This window comes from Parasteatoda tepidariorum, chromosome 8, assembly GCF_982258835.1.
Source record: "Parasteatoda tepidariorum strain Cologne lab strain chromosome 8, Ptep-v5.0, whole genome shotgun sequence".
In the NCBI taxonomy this organism is placed as follows: Eukaryota; Metazoa; Arthropoda; class Arachnida; order Araneae; family Theridiidae; genus Parasteatoda; species Parasteatoda tepidariorum.
The window spans coordinates 95,324,591-95,350,319 of NC_141762.1; the positions used below are offsets into that span (position 1 = coordinate 95,324,591).

Here is a 25,729-nt window from a genome sequence, read left to right on the forward strand (position 1 = left end):
CAAATATCTAACATTGTTTGATTGCAAAAGCTTTTTTAAATTATGTGAAAAATTTAATTGCAAGATTTTCCGATTCTGACATCTGGGAAAGATACCGAATTGTAAGGTATTAAACTTTTTATATCCGTCGTTGAACAGCCGACCGAATTTTTTGGGTTTACGACTGCTGATGTTCAACTCCGTAGCCTTGTAATATTGAATCCACTCCAGAAGACAAGGAGACTCCTGAATCAGTACCTCCAGAGGTATTGGTTTGTTTTGGGTACATGGAGGACTTTACGACTCGACAGGTTTAACGTGCATCAGTCACCATTTACTACACGGGGAGTCTTCGGCTTTCGGAGATCGAACCCACGACCTCTGGACATGTACCCAGTGCTCTACCAACCAGGCTATCCCGGCCCCTAAGGTATTAAACTTATAGAATTTGAGAGTGCTGTTTTAAAGATTACGGAGAAACAACTGACAATGGTATTTGAATACAAGTGGAAAACTATTAGTCTATGCTGAATTACGGAATGAGAATTATTAGTCTATGATGTTAGATTACGGAGAGAGAACTATTATTCTTAGAATTTGCTTAAGGATACATTGTTCTAAGACGTGTTTTTAAATCTAGTTTATACATTAAAATACAAATTAAGGATAAAGGATTTTGAAATCATTGTTTAACTTTCATTTTTGCAAGAATACAGTTTAAAGGGGCACAATATTTACAACAAAAAAATTACCCGAAAGACTCATATATAATAATAATAATAATAATCATAAATGGATATTTTTATTTTTACTTACCGAATTATATAAAAAACTTTACATGTTTTTATTAATTAATTTATTTCACAATGATTTACGTTCATGTTTTTATTTTTTAGGTAAGTCCTGATGTCATTTCTAATCTGCATTTATTGGAGGTAAACAAATATTTTTATATTTTTAAATTTTCATTTTGTATTTTCAGAGATTTGTATAAAAAAAACTTTATTCCGTTAGTTTTACACATTCATTGCGCTACGTAATAATTTAATTTAGCAATATGATTCCTGCAAACTTTTATGCTTTCTCTAGATGATTTTTACAATGTATCAACACAATGATTTTTTCTAGAGTATTTTTATATTTTTCCTGAGTTTAGATGCACCGTTCGTATGAAATCACACATTTATTATATCTGCTTTATTTATTTACCTGTAGTTTTACTCAAAATCATTTCATTTTTAATTTATAAATCCAAAAATTGTGTAAAAGATTTTACGTTTCGTTGCCTCTTTAAATACAAAAATTAAATCCTCTAAATAATATAGAAAAATTGGCAGCTATGGAATATGTTTCGTTTTTTACTTCTTAAAACCTCATTCGAAATTAGCTTGCCGATGAAATCAAAGCTTTTATAAAGCCATTTATTATTTAGGAACTTAAAATATTAATAAAAATGTTTTTTTTTTCCTTCCTGAAACAAAATACAAAATACGTTATGACAAGATATTATTTCCACTATAACTTCAGGAATGAATCATGTCTATTAAATAATTGACTAATTTTATCATATCTGGCAAAAAATATGCAATATTTATAATAACATTTAGGTTTTTATATATTTTACTTCCTGTGCAATTGACATTCCGATACAATTACTTCCTAATTTTAAGTATTATTTTAAAGAGCTCGTGCAAAGTATTTTCAACAAAAATAAAGCTACAGAACAAAGTAAAATTTTTTCTTAAATGATTAAAAAAAAAAAAAAGAACTTTTAATTTTGTTTTTAAAGAAAGTTTTCGAATAACTGTATATTTTGTAAAAACACTGCTTGAGGCTACTGTTTTTTCATACCTTCCTCAATTGAATAGCATAACGTTTCGTTGTCCAGAACACTTTTACGATATTAAAACCGTAATTACGTTTTACTTCGTAAACGTATATATATAAAAAAGTAAGCATTCGGTAATTTCTGCTTAAGGCTAAATCGTTTTGAAACCAAACGATTTAAAGAAGTCAGAAAAAAATGGCTGCAAACGATTTCAAAGGGCAAACAAAGAATTAATGGGACAAGACATGAAAAGTTCCAAACCAAGGCTGAGGATTGCTCATAAAATGTTGTAAGCTCTTGCAACTGCTAACGAAAGTAATTAAAAAGAAATGAATCCAAAAGGAGAAAAGACAGGAGGGAGGTTTTGATGCTTATTTGGTTTAAAAGTAGCCGAAGTTCAAGAACCCAATAATTAAGTCATTCCCAAGCTTTGATCCGAGGTATATTAAACCACCACTTTCTCTTGAGGTGTATGCCGCTGGACATAGATATCGGAAGAAGTTTTTTGACATTGGCGACTACCAGAAAAAGAACTTTACTATATTTTGTCTCATTAATTGCACCGAGACGCATAGGAATGCCATTAATGCAGAATATTTTTTGGCATTCATATGCATGAAATTGATAATGTCATTGATGGGGATATTGTGCAAAGTAGTATTCTAATTCAGATCTGTACTGGTTATGAAAGTTTATGAAGACTATTAAGTTTCGACTTTCATTTCGGTTGAAATTAGTCTTAGGCCTGTATGTTTTAAGTGCGATATTAAACCTTGGTTTAATACGATACGATGTTTTTTTAGGGGTATTTTTTTCTCTCCTTTTCTCATCTTTTATTTTTCGGTTTTCGATTTCCGTGATGAAAGCGAAAGCTGTAGTTTATTCAAGTGTTATTGAACGCAAAAGTAAACAGGTTGACAATGCCAATCAATCCGATCAATGTCAACAAATGTCATAAATTTATTCACCAAATCGTTCTTCATTTGAAGCCTTTCGTGAAATAACCGAGTGATTTGACTTTTTCTAGAAAAAATATGTATATAAAAAAAGTAGTACATAAATGAGTTATCAGTACAGTGTATCACCAGCGAATATACAAAAATGAAACTATTGATGAAAGAATATTCATTCGAGTTTCTTCAAACTTCACCACCAGTTGCGTCGCAAAAAGCTTTTATCTAGGTAACAGTTTAGCCCCAACGGGTCTTCAAATTTTAGCTATCCGTTCTTACCCCACTTTCCCCAATCATTTTGTTAAAGGATACATATGATCAATATTTGTTAAATTTTTACCATTTTTAAAAAAAATATTTTTAGAAAGTTGTCATTTACTAAAATTCATACAAAAATTTAGCATATATTTGTAAAAATTACTATTCATTGATATTCAGAAAAAAATGTTCGTCCATACTTGTTCAACTTTACTATTTATCAATGTTTTTAAAAAAATACTGATCATCAATGTTAGTATAAAGATTCCTAAACGGTGCGTAGCGATTTTAAAAAGTGCTTAAAGGTGCTTATTTTCGATTTTTAAAAGCCCTTAAAAGTGCTTTTTTTATTGGGTGATTTTAAAAAGTGCTTAATTTTCCCTTTTCGAATTTGAAAATTTTTTTTACCTTGTCGATTTTCGCCACGTATTATGCAAAAGCGTATTTTTCACATTGTTCTATTCAACGTTTTCATACTTTATTCAACCACAATCCATTTCGACGTGCCTTCGGTCCGTAACGTATGAAGGCGCCAATCATTTTACATGTTTGATGAATTACTTGCGGGTCCGCATGTGCATGTACTGAACTGAGTTCGGTAAAATTCTAGCATTCTCAAATGCAACTCTGCTGCATTCTCAATTTCGGACTTCATTTTCCATCCTCTGAAATCGAACCGAAAAATATCTCTATTTTTTTGTAGTGGCTAATATAACCAAGAAAAGAGTTCTTTGTCAGGAACTAGTTATTTTATCTTGATCATGTAAAGTCTTCGAAAATTATTTTGCATTTTGTTAATGTATATAGTGCTTAAAAATGTTTTTGAGTGCTTAAAAAATACTTTAAAGGTGCTATTTTTTGTTGAGAGATTTGGCTATGCACCCTAATTATAAAAGATCATAAGATTTTAAAATTTTTTAAGAACAAATCTGTGATAGCGTTCCACTATCACAAAGTTCTCTGCCCTTTCAAAATTTTTATGTCTAATTACTTTTGCAAATTCAAATTAACTTTGAACCATCTCTTTTTCGTATGAATTTTTTTTCAACATTACAAAGCATTATCTCTCAATTGTTACAAAAAATAGAAATTTTTGCGTTTTATTAATGTAAATAGTGCTTAAAAATATTTTTAAGTGCTTAAAAAAGTACTATTGAAAGGTGCTTATTTTTTGTTGAAAAATTTGACTACACACCTAATTTTCGATTTTAATTAATAATTTATTATTTGGCTAATATTCAACTTTTGTTATTGGATCTTATGTATTAAAAATTTTCTGTTAACCATAAGAAATTACCATAAATACAAATTATAAATTCTAAAGCATGCACGCTTTACGAAGCATGGAAAAGTGGAACAAGGTGAGCTGATGATACCTGATTTACCTTACTAGAAGTAAACAAGTCGAAATTTCTTTTTTTTTATTATTTAAACATTTTTCCATAAAAGAGGAAGCATGAAGATTAAATTAAGAGGAACTTCTAATTTTTGTTGAAAATTTTAATGTTATTTGTTTAATTCCTGTCTTAAGGTATTCGACTAGTTTCGACAACTTTTCTTTTAAATATTTTATATAAAATTTGAAAAAAACTAGTTTATTTGTTCTGTAAAGTATAAAAACTTATATTACCAATGAAAATTATTATTATTTTATTTTTGTATCCCCCGAAACGAAAATTCCTTTGAGGATTTTATTTAGAAGGTTATCAACTATGTTATGAACTATAATCTTACAAGCAAGTGCATATACAGTCCCTGACCAAACTATTAGACGGACTATAAGATTCTATGTAAAATCTTAATTATGAGGTGATACTATACAGCTTTATTGTTTTTACGCTGTTTGCACTTGCTTACGTTAGTGTATCAATTGGTTAAATTAGACGATATATAATATAAATTCGACGATTGGATATATCAGACGACATATTATATGAATATAGAATATCTATTATATCAGGTATTATATTATAATAATTAGACCAAATTATTAGACACACTGTAGTGTTTTAATAATTGCATGTTTTTCACGAGTTTATAGGCAATACTTTTATATTTAAACACACATGTAATGAGTTTTCATTCAGATTTTTTATATACTTCCTATATTTGCATTATTATATTATTTTTTTAACGCATTGCATTACAATGTTAACTAATTGATACACGAACATTTCAAATTACAGTTCAAAATACAGTACAATTCATAAACATTATATATACAGTCCCCGGCCAAATTATTAGACACACTATAAGATTCTATGTAAAATCTTAACTATCAGGTGATACTATACAGCTTTATTATTTTTATGCGGCTGAAACCGGATTGTATTTGCTTGCGTTCGTGTATCAAGTGGTTAACATTGTAATGCAATACGTTGAAAATAAATACAAATAGGAAGTATATAAAAAATCTCCTGAATAAAAACCCATTACATGCATGTTTAAATATAAAAGTATTGCGTACAAACACGTGCATTATTAGAAAACTACAGTGCGTCTAATAATTTATTTTAATTATTATAATATACTAATGTAATACCTGGTATAATAAATCTAATATATGTAATTCTCTTACGTGGCTCCCAAATTTTGGCTGTATTTCTTTTCCGCCGGTGGCAACGTTTGTTTTGTTTACGTTACTATTTCTCTTACACGGCGACAAAAAAAAGCCTCATTACAACTCCCCGAATGGCAGCACTGGAAAATCGACCAATGATTGCAGCTAAAAATGTCACGTGCCAAATCTAGCTGAGGTGGCTCAACGTATAGCGCTTTTAAAAACGGAAACTGAAATAACCGGAGAGCATGAGCTGCGGCAATCTCATACTATTAAGCTGGGCAGAAGTGAGTAGTCTTTGTCGATAGATCTCTATTTTAGTATTTTGTCGAAAGCGCTTTTTTTCTCGAATTTATATATTACGAATTTATTTGACGATTTTTGATTTATATCACGAATATAGCACATTTCTAATAGGGTTAACGAATTACATGTCATGTCATGAATTCAAATTTATTTTAATGACTTAGTATTTACTAAAAAGATGTAATTTTTAAAAAAAAAGGGTTTTTATATGGATTTGAATGATTGTTTTGAATCCTTAGAATTTTGTGCATTTGCAGTGTACCTAAGTTAGTAGCGAGCGAAGCGATCTTGTTTTGCGAAGCAAACCATATAAGATTGCGTGGCAATTTTCGGTGGTTGGCGAGCAGGGGCGCAGCCCACTAGTATTCTATATTTATATATTATATATTTTATATTATATATTGTCGAATTTAACCAATTGATTTAACCAACGAACGTAAACAAGTGCAAACCGCCCAGAAACAATAAAGCAGTATAGTATCACCTGATAACTAAGATCTTACATAGAATCTTAGAGTGCGTCTTATAATATGGCCAGCGATTGCACTATTGAGTTAGGGATCAATGTAGTTAAAAAATCTGTGTTTTCCAAATAAAATTATTTTTTGCGTAAATTTTTGTACTCCCTCTATTATTAACTATAAAAACTGTTTACATGTTTTAAAAAGTTTTCGTTAAAATTTTTTTTTTTGGTAACGAACCTTTTCTATTGCTATAGATTCTTTGCTATTGCTTGCAGCGAAAATAAATACCTATTTGTCGCGCATCACCGCTGTTTCACTTTTTCAATTAAATTAAGATACGCATTGTCTTCGAGAACATAAACATCAGAAACGGTTGATCACTCACGTTCTGACGAGAATGTTTATGTGTTTTTTAGTGTGTGTGTGTAGTTTTAACTTTTATAACAATTTGTTCGTGATAAAATGGAATGCAGAGCGAGAGTTCCCTTTTTTTTTATGTGCCGCGAATCAAATTGCCTTGAAATTGCCTGTATTATTCATTCGATTGAGCATAATTTCAAGTGATTTAGATTTTAATCCACATATTTAAAAAATGTTTCATAACAGTTATATTAAAAAACACGCTGTTGTGTTTTTTTTTAAAAAAAAAAACATTGATGTTTGGGCAATGTTTACATTTTTCCGATGTGTTGCTTTTCTTTTGCGAGTATTAATCTATTTATATAAGACTTGCCTGTGCATTTTATTTAATAACAATTCTAGTTGATCTAGTTCTGAACTGAATGTTAGAATTGTTAGGTAAGCAGGGATGATTGTGCTCCGGCAAAAATCCGGATTTCCGGATTTTTCGCTAACCGTGATCCGGAAATCCAAGGCCCAAAAGTTTCAAGAAATCATCGATGACATTTATGTATAAAAATTCTTGTATATTTTATTAAAAAAAATATTGGAACTAGATTTTGTACTTGCCATCTCATTCATTTGCAAATATATATTTTCTGGTAGAATAATAAATGTGATTAGAGATAAAAGTAAAACATACATAATTATTCAATTAAATTATGCTGCATATAATTTAGTTAGAATTTCATGTTTTGAAAATATCAATGATTTAAATTCATAAAGACACTAATTTTTTGAAATGAGTCATTAATGATTTTACTTAAGAAATTTTCAGGATATCTGAGTTGGGCTCACAATCACCCCTGGGTTAGGGCCGGGATAGCTTGGTTGGTAGGGCACTGGGCCCGTGTCCAAGTGGTCGTAGGATCGATCTCTGGTTAAAGACTCCCCGTATAGTAAATGGTGACTGATGCACCTTAAATCTGTCACGTCACAAAGTCCTCCATGTTCCCATAGCAAATCATACCTCTTCGGTATTGATCCAGGAGTTTCCTTGTCTTCTGGATTGGTTCAAAATTACAAGGCTACGGAGTTGAACATTCGTAGTCGTAAACCCAAAATTGGGTCGGCTGTTCAACGACGGATATTAAAATAAATAAATAAAAACTTAGGTAACAGCAAGAGTGAAAGAAGATTCACTCTGACGTCATCTCGACGCTTTTCTTAAAGTTTCTTCTCAGCCATCAGTCCACTTCTCCCCCTAGAAACACATAGTTTAAAATTTAGATTTGCATTATCTTGATTTTTGTTTGTGCTTTATAGGCTTTTGATGATGAAGTATTATTCGACAGCACTATACCTTAAAAATAAAAGTGGAAAATAAAGTACTAGCGCTCGACAAATTTTTGCAACGTCTATGGAATTTTCCGTATAAAGCAATAAAAATATGCGATTTGAGGTTTTGAATAAGTCATTTAAAACTATACATCTATCAGTTTCGTTTTTAAAAAAATCTAATTTTATTACAGTTTAAACTAATGAATACCGATTTCGATGATGTTTAAAAAAATTTTATGACACAATAGCACAAAAACAAAGATATTTATCAGAAAATAGTTCACTGTATACTATTTAATTACCTTACAAATTTGTACTTGATGTATACGTGTTCTGAACTGGATAAAATAAGCTTTTATAAATGCTCAGCCTTTTCATATTGTGTTTAATAAATTGCTATTGATTTTTTTTAAAAATGTGCTTTTTTTTGGGTCCTAAATTAAGCTATATTTTGTTATGGTACACTTCTATAATCGTCCCTTTAAGTAGTTGAAAATATAATCTAATGGCCAAAATTTATTGTAAACCTTTTTTGTACTAATTTCGATGGAAATAATTTATTTGCAAAAGTTTTAAGAATGTTCTTAAAAAATAAAACACATCCCTTTGCAGTTTAAACTAAATGCTTAATTAAATATCATTTTCCTTATAATTAAAAGCGTGAAATTAGTTATGATTGCTATTAAGTCGACCTGCAACCAAGCGCCTGTATTTTTAGCATATCGACTACTGATGATCGACTACTGAGAAATGTATTTCGAATCAAATCAGATAATTTTATTTTATATTATATACTAGAAGTTAATTATATTCTAATAATGTCCCTTTGAATGTTTTAAACGCGGAGGAATCACTTAAACCATACAAATAAGTTGACTTAAAAAATAAATTTAGAATTCTTTTTAAAAAAAGAAGAAAAAATGACCGAAAAATGAACAAAAATGCTTTAAATTTTACGAATAAATATTTTTTTCTAAAAAAATTAAAAAGAAAAAACCCTATTAAATTAATTAAATAATACATCAGACTTTTGGGTGAAATTTCGAAAAGCCTCCGTTTCGAGTTTATTCAACTACCCTAACGTGCTTAAAGTTACAATTGAAAAGTGGGTTAAAGTTTTAATCAATTCCAATTCTTTAATCTCAGATTTTAGTTCCATTAATCGTAAAAAAATGTTTCAGTTTTATTTACCCATGTTTTTTTCATTCTGTCATATGATAATAAATACTGAAATAAAAAAAACCTACATTAGTAATGCTTTTATTTTATTGATTTAAAAGGTTTAATGGTGCATGTCATCCATATTAATATGCATTTTATACAACATTGAAAAAAATTTAGATACGCGGAAAATGGCAAGAAATTAAAATATTCGAAATAAATTGCAATTTACTTTGTAAAATGTACTTTTATCTTCATTAACATCCTATAAAAAATAAAATCAAAACGATTGCAGCGAACTTCATAAATTCGTTTGAAAATAATAAAAGAAGAAGATAAATTACCCAATTTAACCACTAATTTAACTTTTTACTGTAGTGCGGAGCTGAAATCATTCAACATAGTCCAATATTCACTGACGCATTGTCGACGATAATTTTTCTATTGTGTAAATCTCTTAATTCAGTTTGCGATGAAACGCTAAACAAAATTGGAACATGTTTTTCATGTAATATTACTCTATTTCCCTGGAAATTGTTTGCATTATTCAAATAATCATAACTTTTTTGGCCATCAACTTCTTTTCGAAGTAGAGTGTGCAGGGCCCGCGATAAGCATTCGCCACCTCGCCAAAGACGATAGAATCGTAAATTTGGCGAGTAAAATTGCGTTTTGGCGAATGATTTTTCTCCACTGGGAAGAAAAATATATATTAAACTCGATCCTCAAAATTACGTTAAAATGAATTTTTTTAAAAAAATAGTATTTTTTATTCGATTACAGTAATTTTCGGTAGATACGCCGCATAACACATGAGAATTGTATTCTAATAATAAAAGCCTGAAACAAGCTACAGTAAAATACAGATTCCCTTAAATAATTCTATGAGAAAAAAAATTAATCATAAAAAATTGATAAGATTTGCATTTGGCGAGGACTTTCGAAAATAGGCGAATACTTTTGATATTTGGCTAATTTACTGGCTAATAATTTGAAATCCTTAGCGCTGGCTCTAAGCATATCATAAGTAAATATTTTAAGGAACATATTCTAGAATCTCCTTTCCCTCTCCTAAAAGTTTCCTTGCTGTTCCAAAGTAGTCCTCAGTTTCTTGTATAGTAGGATAATGTTAAATTCCTTAGTTGCTAATGGTTAGAACAGAACATTTGGTTAAATTCGCTGCTATAGGTATCTGAACAGAGCTTGTCTTAGCTTTATATTATTTTATTTTTTACCCAATGTTGAATTTACGGCTATCAAATGTTCAACTCCGTGTCCTTGTAATTTTCAACCCAACCCAGAAGACAAAAAATCTCGTTGGATCAAGTATTGGGGCAAATTAGCCATCGTGGAAGACTTTTTGATGGAACTACCCCTCATTTACGTTAGAAGGATGGGATAAATGCTTAAATGTCCCAGGTTAGCCCGACTGACAGAGAATTCAATTTATGATCCGTCTACCTTTGAGGATACGTCTCAAATGAGGTCGGTGCAAGCCAGAAGCACACACAATTCCTATTAACCGGACATCGCTGAGGTATGTTGGAAGGCGTTGGAAGTTCTTTATCACCCGAGCCACCGTGACTTGTCTCTTGCTTTAGTCAACATATCCATCTGGGCCGTTATTACAAGAAGTTTTATTTTTGGAGCAAAGTTAATTTAAGCGCCTAACATTTGCGCCAAAAATTTTATTTGATTAAATAATTTTGGTGTATAAAAAAATTTAAAGAAAAGAACAGTCCCACTTTCCGACTCTTGCTGCTGGTCAGAATACCTATGTTGGTTTTATATTCTCGTGTTTTATAATTTTTTGTTGTTGCTTTAAAAATAACTGTGGCTATTTTTGAATCAAGAGCAATGTCTGATGCTTGTTAATTCTTTGAAAAACGTTTATTATTTATCAATAAAAAAAAACGTTCAAATTGTTTTGGAATTATCTTCGTATCACTTATTGTTATTCGAAGAACATAACGCTTGGTGTCCTCCTCCCTTTACTAAATAAATAAAACAAGAAAAACTTACTTCTTTCAATAATATTGCAATGTGAACGATTGTCTTAACTATTTTCGAACGCGGTTTTGAAACCTATTTTTTCAATATTTTTCTATTTGTATTACGTTTCTTTAAGTATATTATTAATAAAAACCCTCTTGTTTCTACCACTATAATTTAGTTGTTTACTCCACTAGTTTTCCTTTCGGGTGTTTACATTTTTCGAGTAAATACGATGGGTTCGATCCCCAGGTTGTATTTGTTATTTTCCAATCTTTTTTCTATTTCTTGTCTATTGTTTTGTTCTAAACCAAGTTTATGCTTATACCTCTTGTTTGCTTTGCCATGAGTACGTATAATCATAGCTGCCAACTTTAGTGGATTTACCAGTAGACTACTGGATTTTGCTTTTTTTATTCTGTTCTGTTTTTGTTTACCATCGGTCGAGATGAATTTCCGAAGGCTATTTTTCAAACTAGAGCTTAACTCGGATAGAATTTAAAACTCTGTAATCCACTGGTATAGTAAATATTCTCTTGGTTTTCGTACATTTTTGAAAATTCCCTGAAAAACGAAAAACCCTTTTGGAATAGAATTATTACACGATTTATTGCTTCTTGTTCTGTTTTCGTTTCCCACCGGTCCATAAGAATTTTTGTAGGCTATTTTTCATATACAGTTTAACTCTGATAGGAATTAAAACTCTGTAATCCACTGGTATAGTAAATATTCTTTTGGTTTTGAACATTTTAGAAAATTCCCTAAAATTATATAAATTTTCGAAGAAAAAAAAAACCTTTTCTTGTTCTGTTTTCGTCTCCCACCGGTCGAAAAGAATTTCTGTAGGCTATTTTTCAACAAGAGTTTAACTCTGATAGAATATAAAACTCTGTAATCCACTGGTATAGTAAATATTCTCTTGGTTTTTGCACATTTTAGAAAATCGCCTAAAATTGTGTATATTTTCGAAAAAAAAAACCCTTTTGGAATAGAATTATTACACAATTTATTGCTTCTTGTTCTGTTTTCGTTTCCCACCGGTCGAGAAGAAATTCTGTAGGCTATTTTTCATCTACAGTTTAACTCTGATAGAATTTAAAAATCTGTAATCCACTGTTTTAATTCATGTTTACTTGAAATAGTTTTTTTCATTCTAAAGCACTTTTTACGAATTTGTTCTTTAAACTTTCAAACTCAATGCTTTTCTCAACAGTGATTTAAGAAATTATCAAATATTTGTCATTTAAGTGATCAATGCTTTTTTATATCCTCCAAGAAATAAGGTACAATACGAAAAACAAGAAGCGGACCACCCTGAATAACTTTTGATCCAATGATCGGATCTTCGCCTTCTAAAACTCAATCTTACTGGTTTAAAGGGGTGACTATGCTAATTAATTACTGCAGACGATATTTTAAGTTACGACATCAGACACAAAAACGTACTGTGAAATCGAATTTTAAAAACGTTCGATATTTAAAATTCGATTTCTTAGGAACAATTCGACTGATATCGCATCGATTTTACCGAACATCAGACATGGATCTTTTTAAAGCTCGGCCGCAGAGGCATTCTCACTGCGTATGTTGACGGGCCTGCGATGGATTTGCACCAATTAGATTCGAAAATTTTTTTTCGTTTGAACTTTGTTTCTTTATTTAACTAACGTTAAAATTAGTTGCCAGGAATTGCTACAAACTGTTTTTTTTTTAAATCTTTTTTATCGCACTTCTCAGTGCACTACTTATTTTATAATGTAGCGCCCTACACTGCAAACGACGGAAAAAGTAGCGACTACAGTAGTTTCGCAACTTCCGATCACATTTAATAAAATTTAAGAAAAATATTAATTTGATGAAATTTAAGAAAAATATTGGCACATTCCCAGGTTGTAGATATATTTTTTTTAAATGTTCCTATTTTTCGTAATACGAATTCCCCTTAACCTTAAACAAAAGCAGATAAAGAACGAGACTAATGTAGAAAAATCCTTGATTTTTCTTTTTAAAATTTAAAATAATAGAGGAAATCAAAATTATTATAATTTTTTTTCCTACTTTCTCCGTTGCACATAATAAAAAAAAAATACCGCTGCGTAAAATAGAATAGCTAATGTTTCCTCTTTGTTTTTTTTTCCTTCATAGTTGTGTCCGTTTATATCTGAACTTTTTGCAAATAGAAACTTTTGTTTAAATAAATAAAAAAAAAATGCTGACCCTACAAAAGAAAAACCTCACCCGTCCAGAAACACTTATTATGTAAGCATCAGAGTGTGAAATAACGTTGCAGATGACGTAGCGGTGAAATAAATATACTGCCCTCCCACAATAACGTCCCCAAATAACGTTTCCAAATATTAGCCTAACGTTTCTTTTTTTAACTTCCGCGGTTTTTTTTTCTTCATTCTATTTGTATTCACTTATTCCTTCGTCCATCCGTGAATCGTTTTTTATTCTAATTTTGTAAAAACGGTTTCACTTAGCAAACACGAATAAGACAAAGTGTTCTGTACGTGATAATAAAAGTCCATCAGCCAATTTTGTGTTCCTAGTTTTTCCTTGACAGAGAGAGAGAGAGAGTAAAATTTTGAAAGCTTTAGTGGAACGGAGTTCTGTTCCACTAGACCAGTGTTTCCTAAACTTATGACTTTTGTGTACCCCTTCTAAATTTTTCGTAACGCTGTGTACCAGTAATAAAAAAATGAATGTATTTTTTTAAAACTATGTTTATTTTTCTTTCTTGGCACAAAGTTGTGTTAATGAGTTTATTTGCGTCAGTGAGAATGATGATATTGTTTTTGCTGTGATAACAGGATAAAAATTATATTTTATAAAAATAATAAGTAGAATTTATTACAAACCTTTACTATAAAAAATTGCACAAAAGTTAAAAATCGCAACTGGCTGTCGACACCACTAATTATTAACTTTGCAAAAAATAGCCAATAAAAAAATACGTAATCGTAAATTTTCGTGGCTAGCTTTGTTTCTAAATAAAATTTTTTGAAATTTTCGTTTGTTGAAAGATATTTCACATAAGAACGCGTACCCCCGCTAAACAGGTCCCGTACCTCTGGGGGTACGCGAACCACAGTTTGGGAAACACTGCACTAGACGGAGCTTTCTGAGCCCGTTTAAAATTTTCGAAGTTTATCGTTTTACGGTTAATGGCCAAAGTCAAAATTTTTGATGGTCCCATCAAAATATTTTGATGGTTTATGTTGGTTTCAGTGCGATTCATGATGGTTCAGCATCATTTGATGGTTACCATCATCCAACATTTTCTATTATGCGTTCATGGTTTTTGATATCCCAACAACCTTCCCTCGTTCCATGATAGAAAATGGTCATGGACCAATAATCTGTGATGGTTCCAGCTATACATTTCCATGATGGTTTAATGGGAATTCTTGTTGGTTCTCAGGAATATACCATCAAAACAATCTGTTTATTTATTTATTTATTTTTATTTTGGACCATCATAAATCAGTCCGAATTCCTACTTTGGGATGATGGTTGTTCATGATCGTTCCAACATTTGATCTCTTAAGAAACTATGATGGAAATTTCTGATGGTTCAACATTAACGAACTATCAAAACAAGTTACTATTCTTTTGTTGGGCCATCATAAATCAGTCCGAATTCCTACTTTGGGATGATGGTTGTTCATGATCGTTCCAACATTTGATCTCTTAAGAAACTATGATGGAAATTTCTGATGGTTCAACATGAACGAACTATCAAAACAAGTTACTATTCTTTTGTTGGGCCATCATAAATCAGTCCGAATTCCTACTTTGGGATGATGGTTGTTCATGATCGTTCCAACATTTGATCTCTTAAGAAACTATGATGGAAATTTCTGATGGTTCAACATGAACGAACTATCAAAACAAGTTACTATTCTTTTGTTGGGCCATCATAAATCAGTCCGAATTCCTACTTTGGGATGATGGTTGTTCATGATCGTTCCAACATTTGATCTCTTAAGAAACTATGATGGAAATTTCTGATGGTTCAACATGAACGAACTATCAAAACAAGTTACTATTCTTTTGTTGGGCCATCATAAATCAGTCCGAATTCCTACTTTGGGATGATGGTTGTTCATGATCGTTCCAACATTTGATCTCTTAAGAAACTATGATGGAAATTTCTGATGGTTCAACATGAACGAACTATCAAAACAAGTTACTATTCTTTTGTTGGGCCATCATAAATCAGTCCGAATTCCTACTTTGGGATGATGGTTGTTCATGATCGTTCCAACATTTGATCTCTTAAGAAACTATGATGGAAATTTCTGATGGTTCAACATGAACGAACTATCAAAACAAGTTACTATTCTTTTGTTGGGCCATCATAAATCAGTCCGAATTCCTACTTTGGGATGATGGTTGTTCATGATCGTTCCAACATTTGATCTCTTAAGAAACTATGATGGAAATTTCTGATGGTTCAACATGAACGAACTATCAAAACAAGTTACTATTCTTTTGTTGGGCCATCATAAATCAGTCCGAATTCCTACTTTGGGATGATGGTTGTTCATGATCGTTCCAACATTTGATCTCTTAAGAAACTATGATGGAAATTTCTGATGGTTCAACATTAACGAACTATCAAAACAAGTTACTATTCTTTTGTTGGGCCATCATAAATCAGTCCGAATTCCTACTTTGGGATGATGGTTGTTCATGATCGTTCCAACATTTGATCTCTTAAGAAACTATGATGGAAATTTCTGATGGTTCAACATGAACGAACTATCAAAACAAGTTACTATTCTTTTGTTGGGCCATCATAAATCAGTCCGAATTCCTACTTTGGGATGATGGTTGTTCATGATCGTTCCAACATTTGATCTCTTAAGAAACTATGATGGAAATTTCTGATGGTTCAACATTAACGAACTATCAAAACAAGTTACTATTCTTTTGTTGGGCCATCATAAATCAGTCCGAATTCCTACTTTGGGATGATGGTTGTTCATGATCGTTCCAACATTTGATCTCTTAAGAAACTATGATGGAAATTTCTGATGGTTCAACATTAACGAACTATCAAAACAAGTTACTATTCTTATATTGGACCATCATAAATCAGTCCAAATTCCTACTTTGGGGTGATGGTTCCTTATGTTGGTTACCATCAAAAATATAATGGTTCATGATGGAATTATTGATAGCTACCATCAAGATTATGTTGGTCCATCAATGGAAAACCATCAAAAATTTTGACTTGGGGGTTAATACATCGTTTATTCTTTATTTAATAATTTTTTTTATCTATATTTTAATTTTTTTCTCCGAAAAATTAAACTGCAATAAAAATTTTTTTAAAATCTTGTAAAGTAATGAAATACAATTAACGATCTTTACAAACTTGGGTAAAAATCTTACTGTATTCTACTAAATGTGGTTTGATTGTTCTATTTTAGCGCTGTTTTTCGAAGCTCTGTCGCCAAAGAAAGTAAAAAAGCCTTAGTTTAAGTTCCTTACATTTGAAGCAATGCGATGATATTAAAATATCGATATAATCTTGCCTCGTGGAATTATCTGGGCTTTAGAATAGACAAATAAATTAAGTATTTAAAAATTATTAAACTTTTTTTGAAAATCTACAATTTGGGGTCATTTTTCCTCCCAGATGAAAATTACCAAAATACTGCCTTATTCTCGGATTTTGCAAATTTTTATGAGCCCAGGTAATGCAGCATGGTATAAGTTATTAAATATTAAAAAAAATTAGACCACAAACACTTTTCATTTTTACAAAAAGTGTGGTTTTTCTCCAAATTGTCGTTTTGTGCTATTTTTAAAATAAACGTAGACAGTGCTGGCTTTAGATAGGCTAAACTCGACGTAACAATCATGAATAGCTGTTGAAAACTAACAACAGTTATAAAAATAGCATGTTATTACCAAAAAAGTATCATTTCATATTACGACGGAGCCTTCGAAAAACTGCCTTGAATGCACCAATCATATTCTCACTTAATTAATGGTATATTTTTTATGGATTTTATTGTGATGCAAAAATGACAAGAAATATTGTCAGTGCAAAGTTGGAAAGTATTTTTGTATTAAAATGTTTGTTTTCAAAACATTTTAGTTCTACACAAAATCGTTTATTTATTAACAAAACGAGAAGGAAAGAATAAGCAAATTACACTTTTCAGTTTGTTTTCGAACGGCATCGGCAGAACGGTTTGAAGCGGCCTCTAAAAGCTGTAGGTCCAGGAACTGACCCTTAATTTTACTTATGGGTTATAAGCGGTTTATCAATTGCTGCTCTGTTTATGTTATTGAACTTGTGAATCATTTAATCATCTTAATTAAATTATAGCTTAAATTATTCAAATGACATCGTGATCAATTTTATTCAGTGGTCGATCAATTTTAAGATGAGCGTTATGAGTAGCGAAACTACTGTAGTTGGTACTTTTTTTTTCTAGATTGTTGTGTACAGTCCCTAGTCAAATTATTAGACACACTCTGAGATTCTATGTATAATCTTAATTATCAGATGATACTATACAGCATTATTGTTTGTACGCGACTGAAACCGGTTTGCACTTGTTTACGTTCGTGTATCAATTGGTTAAATTAGACGATATATAATATAAATTTGACGATAGGATAAATTAGGTGATGTATTATATAAATATAGAATATTTATTATATCAGGTATTACATTTGTATATTATAATAATTACACCAAATTATTCGACACTGTAGTGTTTTAATAGTTACATGTTTTGCACGAGTTTATACGCATTACTTTTATATTTAAACACACATGTAATGGGGTTTTATTCAGGAGAATTTTTATATACTTCCTATTTGTATTTATTTTTAACGTATTTGCATTACAATGTTAACCCATTGATACACGAGCATTAATAAGTACAAACCGGTTTCAGCCGTGTCAAAACAATAATGCTGTATAGTATCACCTGATAATTTAAGATTTTACACAGAATCTTATAATGCGTCTAATAATAATATAAGGCAAGGACTGTAGTAAAGTAAAAAGTGCTATACAATAAGAAAAAAAGAAGTCATTTGTTCCTTGCAACTATATTTTTTAGCCTTAGTTCAGTAAAGAAATAAGGTTGAAACGCAACTTTTAACTCGTTCTTCGTATCTGATTGGTACTACAAATCTTTGCAGATCCGTAAAATGGACGCAAAAAATTAATATTGAACATCGTCTAACAAAAATTAGCCATCCTTGGACAAATGGACAGGTTGAACGAGTCCCTGAGGCCGAGTATTATTAAGAATTACGTCTGATGCTTTAGAGCAGCAAGTTTTTTTCCCTCTTAATCTAAGCATTATAGTAACTAATATTTAAACTAACCATTATAAATGATAGCTAATTTATCCATTCCTCAAAATGCGAAAGTATTCTCACGAAGCTTGCTGTTATTACAATGGAAGAGAACATATTTTCGCTGTAATTTTCGAGGCACTTTATTTCTTCAAGGAAATAAAACATCATTAAACGCTTAACAAAATATTTGATGATTTGATAGCATGTCTTAAATTAAAGACTCGCTGTCGGTGAAGGCATTAAACGTTAATGGATAAAAAAAAGAAAAGAAATTCTTTAAGAAATGGTTTAGAATAACTATCTGGCTCGTGGAAATAGTAATAAACATTTTTGATCAATTCCTCATGTTTTAAACAAGCCCTTTTTTTAAATAATTTAAAACCATTTTGAATATGGGTATAAATTAAGTTCCCATGCAAAGTTTGTCTGATAAGGGTAATTCAAAATGAATATAGCGTTTATGAACGGCTATAACTATTTAATAAAAAAGAATTTATAAATAAAATTTACACAGAGTCTAAAAGGAACTTCAAAATTTTGTATACATGCGTCCAGGGCTCGAAAAACCGCCCGTCCTCGGCGGTCAAAAACTCCCCGCGGACAACAAATTTCTCGAATCCAGCGTCAGCGCGGACGGACATTTTCCCGTTAATGTTCGTGATGCATTTTCAATTTTTGTTATCTTACAAGAGTCTAGCGCCTCACTTCTAAAATGACCCTCTAATCTCGAAATACAGCAACATACTGCGCATGGTGGAATTGATGTTTTCTCTGTCTGGGAGTACTGCGGCGGTTGAAAGGGGCTCTTCAGCAATGAACTTACAAAAAAACACGTTACTTACTGGTCATAAACAAGAAGCGTTAAACGCATTTATGAACATCTACCTAAATGGAAAACCTCTTTCAGATTTCTGTGCAGAAACATCTGTAAATCATTGGCTTGATTGTGGAACTGGCAAACGTCATATTTGATTCATTTAAAAAACGCAGTACCATCGGATAAATTGACATGATAATTGACAGATAACTTGACCTTTGTTATTTAAATTATTTCATCAAAGAAATAAATTGTTTCATAATAGAAATACTAGGTTTTACTATTAGTAACCTAGTATTTCTTTTATTACTGTACAATGTAATCCTAGTATTTGTAATCCAAGTAACCATTAATTCATTGTGCAATTTATATAAATGTTTGTAATAAATAAGAGAAAATTATATTTCTATTTATTTAGAAGCGACGAGTTAGTTTCAAAGGAGGACGGGTACATTGTTGGACAAGCCGTACTCGGGGACGGGTAAAATTTCTGAGTTTTTTCGAGCCCTGCACAAATTTTCTATTTGACTTCCCTTGGTCACAAGGACAACATCTAGAGCGTTCGACTTCCAATGAGGTGAACCGGGTTCGAATCCCAGCGATAGCTAGTCGATACGAATTCCGTATCCGGCTTGTACCTACCGCAGTGCTGACTAAAAAATATCCTCAGTGGTAGATGGATCATGGGGTAGAGTCCCCTTGCCGTGGGAGTATAACCGTAGGAGGTTCTCGTGGTTTCTCTCTCCATATAACGCAAATGCGGGCTAGTTCCATCAAAATGTCCTCCACAAAGGCAAAGTTCTCCCAATACTTGATCCAGGAGTTTCCTTCTCTTCTGAATTGCGTTCAGAATTACAAGGGTACGAAGTAGAACAATCCATTCTGTATAAGAGTTTTCAAAACTGTAATTATTATCTTAATCTAATTTTAATCGGACATAATTTTTTAAAGTTAAAATTATTTTACTTACTTTCTGGACTTATGAATTTTAATGAATATAAATTTTTTTAATACGAATTATAATCCAGAATAATCCAATCGCAGAAATGGTGAGATCGCTCAAATTTTTTTTTTGCTACGTTCTTTCAATGAGTCATAAAATTAAAAAAAAAAATGCAAGCACAATTTAAGAGACATCTTTTATTTTAATGGCGGAATAACGTAAAATAGCTGCGAATTTATATTTTAAATGCCGAAAAAAGTAACCCCTTTTCTTAATTTGGTTTAAAATTTCCCTAACAGATGGAGATGTACCACGCAACATTTGCCTGCTAATGACCCGAAAAGTTCTTAATTGACCGCTTCATTAGCAGGCGCCAAGGTCACTCACACCAACATTGTGTTTGCTTTTGTTTTCTCTTCGCTCATCTTTCTGTGTGGAACACTATTTGCTATTATCTTCTCACTTCGCTTCCCTTCAAAATGGCACCTTTTTTTTATATATATATTCGAAATCGTTTGCAAAGTGTTTCGTGATCATTTGCGGTTTGTTTTGTGTGCAAAGAAATAAAACGTCTGCTTCAAATAGAAAATGGTGAGATACTTGCCATTTTGATCTCGACTGTAACAAAACGTCTATATCTCGCACTCAAATCGTCACTTTCATTTTATAGCAACATTGAATTCAACTCACTTCGCCATAAAATGTATCTTTTATTTTATGACTGTGGTGGGTTATAAAACGCTATAAACAATAATTGTGTTGAGGTTTGAAAAAAACCATCCCCGTCTTTTTTTTTTCTTTAAAAAAAGGTTTAGAATTTGAAAATCTCTAACATTTGTTGTTCTATATTATATTTATTTCAAAAGAACTTTTCTGTAACATAAAAACATTATTCGAATATCATACATGTATTATAGAAAAATTCTCGATTTAATTCTCTGTCGAATTTAATATATATATATAGCATAATAAAATAATAAATAAATGCAAAAAAACGTGATGAAAATTAAGAAAAACAATAAGTTTTATTTATTGCTGCTTTTATTTTAAGCTGCAAGTAAATAGAACACATAAAATAAATTCAAAATTTAGTGAAAACAAGGAAAAAATTACAGAATAATGAAAAAAGGAAAAAAAAGCAAAATAATAATAAAAATGAAAATAACGAGAAACCGGAAAAAAGGATAAAAAATTTAAAAAAAATCCGGAAAATAAGAGGATATATATATATATATATATATATATATATATATATATATATATATATATATATATATATATATATATATATATATATATATAGCATAATAAATAAATACAAAAAAACACGAGAGGAACATTAAGGAAAAAAAAGTTTTATTTATTGGGCATGAGCTGCAAGTAAATAGAACTCATGAAATAAGTTCAAAATGAAGATAATGCAAAGGAAAATTTCTGATTAATGAAAAAAGGGAGAAAAAGAAAATTGATAATAAAATAAAAATAACAAAAACTGGAAAAAAATCCGATAAAAAGGATAGAATTCTTATCCGGAAAAAAGATATAATCTTTTCATCAGCCCACACGATTATATCTGCAAAAAAGAGTGCTTTCTAATATTGTATCAATATACAGGGTGGCCACCCACCTGGAAAACCTTGAAAACCTGGAATTATCAGGGAATTTTTTTTGTACTGGAAAAAACCTGGAAAAATCAGGGAAATATGGATGAAAACCTGGAAATTTTAAAGAAAAGCTGGAAATTTTTTCTTATATATTTTTTATTCACTAATTTAAATTATTTGCTAATAATTTTCTTAATTTAAATCGTTTCATACAGTGTAGCCACATTTTTAGACGGTATTGTATCTCCAAACAGTTAAAATATCATCAACTTGCTATGCTTTCGTCAAAATTTGCTCCATTATAACCCTGTTAAACTAGAATACAACATAAAATTCTCCCATGCAAATGTAGAAACCTTTGATCTCTATGCAGACTGTGCAGTTTAGGAAAGGCAAAGATTTCGGTGGATGTGGAAGATGGGGTTAGGATTCGGTTTTTAAATTCTGTCCGTGTTCACACAATAATTCAAGTTTGTTCGCAATTGAAAGTGGTAATTTTTTTCTATTTTGAGAAAATGTTTTTGTATTTTTAACTTTATTAAATTCTCTAAAAATTAGTTGGTTATAATTTAATAATAATAGATTTTATATTGCACTCTTTTTATGACAGCTTTTCAACTCCCATTCAAAGAAATCTGTAAATTATTTTTCCTCAGCAAACCAACCAATCACGCATTTTCCCCCATTACTAACAGCAATGTTTGTCGACAAATTGTTAGAATTCTTGCATTAATGCTAATTTTTTCTATTTCATTTTATCCTTTTATAGTACATTTTTATTTTGAAAAAAGTTTTTTTTAGAACTAACTATATATTAATATCAAATTTTACGGTTTTGTTGGTAAATATTAGGTTTTTGATTCAAAATTCGAATTGTATAGTTATCACAATATCGAAAGTTCGTAAATGTTGCTTGCATTCCAGAGATGATATTTCAAAACTATTCCTCTTTTTACCTAAAAAAGCTGACAATGACTAAGGAATATATAGGAAACATATTAAATGTTATATATACATCAAATATATTTTTTTTATTCATATGTGTTTTGTCAGGAGAAGGAAAACGAAACTTAGTGTTTTAGTTCTGCACTATACAAGATTCTAGTTGTTCAAACAAAAACAATTAACTTTGTTAAACTAAAAAACTGTGTGTATAGATTGGAATTCTTTAAATGTTTTAATTTCAAATAAGAAAAAATATCAAAAAAGTGTAAATTTTAAGGAATTTTATCTATTTTTTTTCTTCTATAGAGTATAGAACTAAAAATTAGACAATTTTACTTTCTGACATTTATTTTTTTATACTGAATCTCTTAAAATAAAAATGCCATTTCAAAATACCATTATTTAAAAATTTGACTTGAGATATTGGTTTAAGGAAAATATGATCAGTGAATTTTATAAAAAGCACTGGTAAGATGAATTACAGTATAATGCGGTATACAGTACAGATTTATATTAAATTGTAATTACAGTGATTCACAAAAGTGTTGATACACTTATGACTTTCAATGAAATAAGACTATCCATTAATTAAAATGAATGTTTCAGAATGTATATTTAATGATAAAAAATGTGTTCTAATCTTAACAAAACTGAAATATTTTAAAAACAAAGGAAAAGTTTATTTTTAAGGAATCAATAATCAAAAAGTGACAAAAACTTTATCCCACAAAAGTCATCGTACACTTTTAAAGAAAAAACTCAGTCTATTAGTAATCTAATTTTTCGTTAAATGAACATTTAGTGGAGTTTCCTTTATCATCTACAATAGCTTTTAAAGGTTGAAAATACATGTTACTAGTTTTTTTTTTGTCAGGTGAAATTCGTGCAGAATATTTTTTTAAAATTTTTGCAGAAACTTTTACAACACTCAATTGCAAATTTATGAATTTTTCCACAAAATTTATGATTTTAATTTCTGATTTAAAGTCCTTCTTTTAAGCATTTTATCACATATTGCACAGTTCAATTGAATACAGTAAACTAATTTAACATATTCATTACTGATTTACCTCTTATGAAGACAAATAATCAAATTTGGTCTATTTTATTACGACTACAAGTCATTTTTAAATGATAAAATAAAATATTACGGAGTTAACAAGCAGAAATTAAAATATAATTTTGCTATTATATTTTTGATACTAAATTGCTAATAAAGAAATGAAAAATTAAATGAAAAATAATTAAATAAAAAAAGCAATTGGCGATAATTTTAATTCTAAGATCCAAAAAATTTAAATGTACAATGACTTTCGTGGGGTAACATTTTTGTTACTATTTGATTAAAAAATTGACTTTTGTTTTATTTTTAAAATATTCCGTGCAGTTTTGCTAAGAATAGATTATACATCTTATTATCAAATACCCATTGTGAAATATTCATTTTAATTATTGAATTTTTATTACCTATTTCAATATAAGTTATAAGTGAGTGAGCACTTTTGGGAGCCACTGTAATTATTAAAAATTATTGATATATATTCACCTGAAACGGTTTTCTTTTCCTTAATGAAAATATATTAAACAATACTTATCCAAGCTTTTATTGGTTATTCTGATTTTGTCATTTTGTAGCTACACTTTGAGCAAATACTACTTAAAGTAACACATTAAATTCAATAAAAACAATTAAAATTATTCAATAAAAACAATATATTCTGCAAGCAAAACATATTATTTTCTCCACGTCTTAATTTTTTAAAAATTAATGTTGTACCAGAACATTAAAAAATAATGAAAAAATATCTTGTAAGAAAATAAATTTTTTTTCAAGATATATTTAAAAAAATGACATTTTGAATAAGATGTTTTATAATACAGACACTTTTCTTGTACACATCCTACACTTAATAAGAAAAAAGGAAAAAAAACACAAACCTGGAAATTTTAAGATTTTTACCTGGAAAACCTGGAAAAATCAGGGAAATTTGAAATCTGTTTTGAGTGGCCACCCTGATATAGCCAGCAAAACATATCAATACAATAGTGTGAACACTATTGTATTGATATATATTGCTTTTCTGTAATTATAAACCTTCTCATTGCTTTCAGTTATTTTTTTTTAAAAAATAGTTTGATTATTAGGGCCGATAAAATTTTTAAATTGTATAAACTATTTTGTCTCTTTAGAGTGCAAACCTGTCAATTTTATTTGATACGCTTTTGCAATCACTCACTCTGTGTGTGCCGTTGAAAATAACACGATTCTATCTATGGATTTCATTTTAATATTCTCACTGCACATTGTTTTCTTTTTTCATTTTACCATTACAATAAGAAGTTCTTTTTTCTTTCCACTTTACTTCTCAGTTTGGCGGGCGGTGCTGCCTGGAAAAAATACAATCAGGAAGAAATTATACGTATAGCCAAGAGCAATTTTATTTTAAGCTTTAAGAGACTATAGTATGTTCTCTAAATCTATAAAATCTGCAGTTTTTTTCCCTGCATTCAAAACAAGAAAAAAAAAAAGGTTAAAACCCTTCCCTGTGACCCCTAACTGTATCAACCATTGACCATTTTAATGTTGTATAGATGCAGGTTCCGTTATAACTTTATACACTCTATGTTTATCCACTAACAAGATGGTGTGATTGTTTCAAGGAATTCGAAATGAGCTGCTCGTGATGCGTCCATCAAAGATGTTACGGCCTTCACGGATGCATCTGTTCCTCATCCTCAATTGTTTTTCTCTGACACAATCTTCATCAGGAGCTGTCAATCAGCTTGGAAGGAATTTTGATGAGTGGTGTTTTTTTTTCTTCTCCCGAAGTATTGTTTGCCATTCTTCCATCTAGAAATTGATGTTTCAGTTCGCAAAGTTACTGGGTGTCAATTGAGTTA

At 30.2% G+C, this 25,729-nt stretch overlaps 1 protein-coding gene across 1 annotated transcript in view; it reads left to right on the top strand.

Moving 5' to 3' along the window:
• Rab3GAP1 (RAB3 GTPase activating protein subunit 1) overlaps nt 1–25,729 on the top strand; it is a 207,546-nt gene that overhangs the window by 89,560 nt on the left and 92,257 nt on the right. The gene's annotated exons all lie outside the window — the stretch shown is intronic.